Source organism: Heliangelus exortis, chromosome 10, assembly GCF_036169615.1.
Source record: "Heliangelus exortis chromosome 10, bHelExo1.hap1, whole genome shotgun sequence".
NCBI classification, from domain to species: domain Eukaryota; kingdom Metazoa; phylum Chordata; class Aves; order Apodiformes; family Trochilidae; genus Heliangelus; species Heliangelus exortis.
The window spans coordinates 16,998,220-17,006,703 of NC_092431.1; positions in this window are offsets into that span (position 1 = coordinate 16,998,220).

The window sequence follows — 8,484 nt, forward strand, 5'->3', positions numbered from 1 at the left end:
TGCAGTATTGCTGGGACACCAGCCTGGGGCTAAACATTTCCTGCAGACCCCTGCTTTACACTCCTCCCTCTCAAACTATAGCAGAGCTGATTTAGAGAAAAATCCCTGGTCCCAGCCTAGTGCTCCACAGCACAAAATTCTAAGACAACCCTGAATAATTTGATGGGATTGCAAGCTAAAAGAAAGCAGTGTCATTAGCGCTCTCTACTGGATGAACACTTAATTACTCCAAAATTAACACAGCACATGAGCGACCTCCGTAACGAAGTGGTGCAAATATAGAACAGGCATTTCTAAAAGTGCTACACAAAGTAACTTAAAACATAACATTATGCAACAAAGGAGGTATAGAAGTCCCTGGGGACCCAACACATCTGAAGGTGCAATTCTGACATCTGAAGTAGGTCACCTAGAAAAAAAAAAAAGAGACAAGCCCACACAGTAACAATTGAGTCAGCGTGGTTTTAACCAGAAATATTCCCTCCCATTCTTCACATACTGTGTCCCTACACACAGATTAATTTACAGCTGTGAAACTCAGTTTCAGAGATTCCTCTGCCCTCAAAAGTAGCAATGCACTTGGAAGTCACAAAATAATTTTCACCACTTTTCATACTCTCTATTTATTTACAGGGCAGGCCTCTACTTGGCAGTCAGACTAAGAGGTGTCACTTAATTCACTGTGACTTCCAGGTGAAGAAAACTAAATCAGCATTTCTGTTACCCCACCATCACCACTGGTGCCTTGTGGCTCCATCTGAATCAGGAGAGCCAGAATTTGCCATTCCCCCAGAGAACAACAAATCACCAAGTCCAGCCACCAGAAAAATGGTTGTGCTGCCCTGTAGCTAAGCATTATTCAGATACAAACATAAAATGCATAAAATCACAATTTTCCCTGCCCAGGGGTACTGCAGTTCCTCTTACACACAGAGCCTCTGGCTGCATCCCCTCAGTTGAAGGACAGGAGTAAAGAGAATAAACTTGTTGGGTCCCAGTGATCTGAAAGAGAATATCCAGCTGAAAACACCCTAGGACTGAGGAGCTTTCAAGGATGATGCTACCTACAGCCTAAAATATCTATCACATGAGATCAGACTAAGTTTTACTGTATACACACACCCACACCTTTTTTTACATAAGAGAGTGTGCATCATCATTTGAAAAGGTGGGAGAATATTCAGCCACAGGAATTACCTGGAAAAAAAAATAAACAGCTGTTTCCAAAAGACATCAGATTAAAAAGACAAAACCCAAGATATTTACTTTTGTCAAAAAAAATGGGTTTGAATACAATACAAACAGGTAGGAGTGTGAGCATCAGTTTAGCTCAAATAAAAACAAAAAGACAACGTGTCAATTACTTTAACGAAGTGGTTGCTATGCATTTTCCCACGTTTTTTCTTTATATATACATAATATATGAAGCTGGTAAGCTTTTGCCTAAACACTCTTTGGTCTCAGAGTAGGAAATCCTCAGCTTTGCATACCCCCACACACTGAAGCTCCTGCTCCAGCTTCTCCCTCCCCCTTTTGAAAAATCCTCTGGTTGTTTTCCTTTCATCAAAACCTCTTCAGAGCAAAGCATTCATGCTTATTCACAGAACCTGAGCTGAGAAACCTGAAAGAGCTACTAATCTATGGCTCAGTCTGGTCTCTCCCATCCAGCAAATCCTTAGAGCTCCAAAGGGGACCAAGTGAGATGAGGATGAGCTAACTTTAAGTTTAAAAACAGCCTTTAAGTTTAAAAATACCCTCAGTTACAAATTTACTCACTTGAAGTTTCTCTCAACTCATGGCCTGCTGTATGCATTCAAAAGTGGAGAAGAAATACTGACCACAATGTACAAACTTTACATTTGCTCTCAGGAAATGAAAAAGGTTCAGAAATACTCTGTTCTTCCATACCTGCAATGAAAAGAAACGTTCTTCACCTATGAGTATCACTGAGTTCTGTGGTCTCTGAACAGAGGGTGCATTTCAGCCCTAGGGTACTACTGACATTTTAGCCCTTCCATCCCTGCCTTCCACCTTCACACACCCTGGGAAAGCACTGAGAGGAGCAGGACTCTCATTGCCTGCCCTCCAAGACCACACTGACACAACCTGTGCCCCCTTTCTGAGAACTGTTAATAATTCTGCTTTTAAGCAATTAACTCCTTGATGCCTGTCTGCTTTCAGTTCCACATCCTCAGATTCAGGTTGCTTATTGTCCATGTCTTAAATCACACAATACCCAAATGCAAAGGACAGCAGGCAAACCCAAATGATGAAATCATCCATCCAGTTGCTTTTTTATACTGCAGCCAATTCCCTTCCTCAACGAGTTCTCTGGAGCTCTGTTCTCATGGTCTCATCAGAAGGAAACACCTCTTGCAGCCCTGGGATTTCCAAGCACAGCAGAGAGCAAACAGCTGCTACTGGAGCCAAAGCATTTGCTTGAAAAAAACTGATTATGTCCTTTATGATGTTAAAGCTTGAGCTCTTCTTTACCTTTGCAGTTAGCAGGTTCAACTTACTTAATCAAAACTGACACAGCTCAGGTCAAGAATAATGCTTTAATTGGCTTAATAGGTGCAGAATAGGTCCCACAATTTTATCCTCAGAGGCAGCTGAATCCTGAGACCACACCAAGGCAGCTCTGACTGATACCAGAGGGAGGTGCAGGTAGACAAGAAAAAAACTCAGCTTTCAACTACACACAGCAACCCAAACCTTGCCCTTCCCTCTCACACAGTTGACCACCCAGGAGTAACTCACAGGTTATTAACTCTCCTGTTAATTGTTTGCATTTCCTAGGTGTTCTTGTAGTAAAGAAAGACCTGAACCCCAAAACTTCCTTTCAATTTGTAGTCGAGGGAAACTTCAGGAGAAATACACAAAAGTTGTAAAAAGCCTTTGAGAACCTTGTCTTTATTTACAGGAAGCCTGAATGTTTCTGTGCCATCATTTCCATGGTCATTGAGAACTGCTGCATTTTAACACATGATGATGTTTATTAATTCAACAAGTTGGTCATTTCATCTTTGATGATTTAAGTAACACCAATTAAAACAACTCAAATGAAATACTGTCATCCCACTGCAACTGAAATACACATCAAATTCATATATTGCTTATACTTGGTTCTACAGACCTAGCTGGCCCATTAGGAGTTCTCTCTTCTGACTTTCTTTCAATTTTTTTTGTGACATCCTTCAAGCTGAGATTTACAGATACAATTTACAACTCCAAAAAACCCTTCACCAGTTGTATTTCACAAGAACATCCATCTTTCAGCTCAAGTCAAACACACAGAAACTTAGGTATTGTCAGACACCTTCTGAGGAATTTTAAAATATGTATTTTGTCTCCTTTATGCAGCCCAACACATGTACAGTAAAAGATTGATTTGCTCCATTCATTTTTAAAAATGGATATGAAATACTATTAAACATTTATGCCAGTTTGCAACAAGGTTTTAAAACAGGCATACTGCAAAGAATTATTTCAACTATAGTTCAGTAGAACAAGCACCATGAAAAATAAGTTATTTAAATGTTCTTGCTGTAAGAAGTTGTGCACTAAATACTGTAATTCGTTAGAGAACACTTGAGAACAGGTGAGACAGTTGAAAAATGGTACTAACCTTTAAAACCAAGTACTAACACATTTCTGCATTTGGCAAAGGATGTGCCCTCCCCACATCAGAATGGTTTTGCATCTCTGCAAACCACTTAAGGCTGACATTTAAAAAAAAATTTTAATTTAATGCACATTTTAGGAAAAGAAACGGTGAAACAGTTCACAGCTCCTGCATAAAATTCCATAAGAACTCAGAATAAACACAGATCCAAAACACAGTCATGCAGCATAAAGTAATGCTAACAGTCTATATTAACTGAGTAAAAGAAATCATCATCATGAACAGGGCAATTTTGACAACTGTTCCTATCAAGGTAAAACTCTTTTGAAGACAACCCAGAGAAGTGATCTCCCAAGTGAGGTGTGTGTGCAAGAGTCCATTCAGGTGCAAGAAGAGTTTTTTTCTGTACCATTAATAAACAAAATTTTAAATAATTTAAAAATAGTGTTTATTGAATTTTTATATCATGCTTTTTCAATTTCTACTCTTATGTACATAATGTCTTAGGACAGCATTATATATATAATTTATAAATAAATAAATACACATATATTTGGTGCACACTTTTTATCAGTTTTTACTGACAGGGGTGTGCAATAAAAAAAAATTGGAGACCACTGGCCTCCAGGATGCTGCTGTATGATACTGCAGCTGATTTAATACCTTACTCTCCATCTGAAATACTCTCCTCAGCAGTGTATTTTCAATATGCCTATTGAATTGGGGTTTTTGTGTGGTATTTTTTTATTTCCCCCCCAAGCACAACAATGCAAGGTAAATTTTAGAAGAGTTAGGCTTGGATAACAAAGCATTTTTGACAGAGTATCTTTTGGTGGAATTCCACCAGTTACAACCTTTTAACAGAGATATGTGACACTATCATTAACAGATACAGAAGTTGTAGATCAGCTTAGAGCCATCCCTTCCTTTTTCCAGCCTGGTAGTCTCAGTTGAGCCTTGCACCAGCACTTCTGCTCCATCACTGTCCTGCTCCTCCCTCCCACACAGACTTCATATGCAACCCCCCCACCTCTGCATGCTGCTTGCCCCTGCTGTTGGGTCTCTGTCAGTGCTGCAAGAGGACCCCAAGTTTTGTGCTCTGGGCTGGGATGTGTCAGTGAGGGGGTTGGGGACTCCATCCCACCTGAGCCAGCACTGGGACAAAGGAGCTGGCTCCTCCTGGGGCCCCTGCTTCAGAGACAGATGCTGAGGCAGCACCTCAGGGGGTGGTGAAGATGATGGTGAGGGATGATGGCCACACAGGCAGGCAGAGTTCACAGGCTGCTCTTCCCAGTCAGTGCTGGGGGAAGCCAACCAGCAAGTGCCCCTGCACTCCAGTGCTGTGGTGGCATCCTGTTCACCAAGGCAGCAGTGGCAGGTTGGGAATTTGGAAGTGCCTATTGCAGTACTTTAACAAATGATCCCTATAAATATTACCTGCACTGAAAAAGAAGGAGCAAGCAATGTCTATCTTGAATCCACACACCTGCCTAGAATACAGCAGACTGAGAAAAAAAAAAAACCACTTCAGTTTAAAATAAAAAAGCAGCAGCATGTATTTTAACATGCTCATTTCTGCTTCACTCTGACTTGTTTTGGTTTTCCTTTCACTTGGATACTTTCATTCAAGCAAACAGTGTCACACAATTTTAGGTTCTCAACTTTTACATTTGACCCAGTACCTGTGATCTAAAAGAATATTAGTCATAGCTAAGAATGCAGATTAAGGTAGACCTATGACTGGCTGTAATAAAAATCAAAGTTTTTAAGATTGTCTAGTTTGATCTCGTTTAGATCACAGATCATCTGCTCAGCCAAATGATCCAATAATTTACATTTCATTACAGCCTACAAAGGATATCAACTTCTATAACCCATTACATCCCATAGTAGGCTGCTAGATTCCCTTCCTGTTGTTAGAAACTGAGCATGTTTCTTAGGATCACAAGTCTTCCTAGGATCTACTTTCCATCATTTCATCATTTTTACCCCTCACTCCCCTAAGTCAGAGACTAATCCCAACCAACATCTAGCTGTGAATCTTAGTTGTTAGGTTGGAGTTTAGTATTTCTTTCATTCATATCTCAAACTTTGAGCCTTAGAAACAAAACTGGCAATGTGTCAAGATGGGAAGCCTAAGAAGGCTCTGGGAGGGAGCTCTAGGAAGGGACTCAAAGGGACCTCTGGCTTATCAAGTCTAGTTGCCTACTATTCAGACACCACTTTGCATTTAATTTCTTTCATAGATGTAACTGGCTCTGCCTTCAAAGTAAATCTCTCTGCCTGGAAGGCTGCTCCAGAATTACTTTTAGTAATCAGGAATGTTGTTTCTTATCTAAATCCTATTTGCACAAAGTTTATACCCACCTGCTTTTGTTCCAGCACTCCTTCAGCTTACAGTGCTTCTGCCCTTCACCTTTAATTGGTAAAGAAAAAAAATCCAACTCCATAAGCAACCTTACTGCTACATAAAACCTATATAAAAAAGGTATGCCCATGAAATGAAGCTTCCAGAGCATATGGAACATAAGATATTTAACTTTGCAGAGTAAGGAAGAAGGGAGAAAAATAAGCAAGGAAAAGAAAGAGATAGCCAGAAGGTGTGATTTGTTTAGTTATCAAAAAAGGCCTTTTTTGTCCTCATCCTGGAAAAACAGGCTTGTAGGTGACATTCACATCAATACACTGTAATACACCCCATGAAAAAACTGTACAAAATTAACTGTATGGAAAAAAGTTAATACAACTCCACTGACCATTAAAACAAAGACCAGACCACTTGTTAAAAGGAAATACGATTTTAAAAGAGATACCATCCTTCAGCCTGGTACAATGGTGTGTCCTTCAGGAAAAGAAACAAAACTCCCTAAGCTTCAAAAACATTATGTATTTTGTATCCTTCTATTGATTCAACTTGTATAGAAAAAAATTAAGAATGGAGGCAAAAAGGTCAGTAAACAAACCACCCAGCATTCATTCATCCACAAGCAACAGAAATCAGAGTACCACATGTACATTGTTTCTCCATGTCCAGAAGATAGGAGCATGCAATAATATCATTACTGTAAACAATGACATAATGTATATATTTTAGAGTGCTAAATACTTCTCCACTTTCACCAGTTTCACTTAAACTTTTCATGTGAATTATGAATTGGCCTATGATGTCTGTCAAGCCAACAGACAGATTGCAAACAGATATTCTGAACTTCAAAATCTACTTCTAAAACCAAAAGTCCATCAACAGAAGTCAAGAAAGGGAAAGAAGTTCTTTTCAGTTTGAGGCATACCAGCATTTCATACCTAAGGAGGAGATCCTACCCTATGGGCATTACTCTCACAAAGAATTTCCATATTTAACACCTAACTTATAACAGGCAAAAAAGAGTGTAGGAAGACTTCTAAGAGCTCATGAAATAAATACAACAGTACAGTACATGAAACTCATACTGCACATTATTTTTAGGGAGGCTACATAATTTGTATTTTTACTGTGAGAACACAGAAGCAAACCTGATCTTTACAAAATTATTATTTCACAGAGTGTAAAGACAATTGCCCCTGCTTCTACTTTTTAGTGTTTTAAAATGAACAGTAAATTGATAGAGAGACAAAACAGTACTGTTGTGACACAATTATAAGACCATTTTTTAGCATGTCCTCAAATTTTGTGAAAGAAAAGCCAAATTAACCTGTCATACAAAACATTTTAAAACCAGAGCTAACTGGCAGAAAAGGCTAAAAGGAAAGAAAATTTGTCAAGAAAACCTTCTCCAAGCACAACAAAATGAGAATGCTCCTCACACTCATGTCATAACATTTCACATTTCCACAGCTGAACCCCTGGTCCAGAGACCTACAACTGAGATTGCAATGAAATGTAGGTCAGAAACAAGGTACTACCAATGATCAAAAAAAAAAAAAAGCTTAGAAACTCTTAAAAAGATCAAAGGGAGCTGCTCTAGCTTGAGCAGTAACAGATGAGCCTAGAGCAGAGCAAACAGCATAGTTTTAGTGATAATATAAAAATAGCTTGCAAACTAAGTTACCTTGTAGATTCAACTCCATATATTTAATCCTATGAACAAGGTTTAGTTTTCTCAACTTCCATAATGCTTTTGAAAGGCAGTTTCTAAGATATTTATTTTGTACAGTTAAGCTATGCCAGGTTTGCATGCTTTTTCAGGATGCACTTTGTAAACTGGAATATAAAAACACACTACCACAGTGCAGAATTTTGTAAAAATACTTGAAATAAATTTACACTTCACTATAAGATTATTCAAGTTAAGAATTTGTCACCAGATTCAGTGTAACTCCTTCAGTTCTGTGATCCTCATTGCACATCAAAGCTGCCTCAACCTCTGCTGGCCAAGCAAGCTCATGCACAGGCAGCAGCATTTTGGTCTCTTGCAGAGCAGTTAAAACAAAGTCACCAAAAATTTCTCACTAAAGGAAAATCAGAAGGCAAAACTTCAAGGAACTCTTAGAAGCACAGATCCTCACCAAGGATCAATACAGAAAGCCTCTTTCTGATTTCACAAACATTCCTCAGTATTTATGACCAGCTTTTTCTTAGCAATGCAGGCCATGGAAGTTATAGATCACTAGGCATGTATTTTTTAATGAAAAAATAATGGGCAACACACTGCATTTCAAAGTACCAGATTTTTACTTCTGGAAACCTAGTAGCTTTCTATAAACATACTGATTTCTAATACTGAGCCCCAAAAATTCACTAGCACATCTCTTCCTCTTTTCTGCAGCCTCAGAAAGTTTAAGTTACAGTACTGCAAGGCACATACAGAATCTCTTCCTTTCCATTACACAGGAGATATAGTCCCTGAAATGATTTTAAA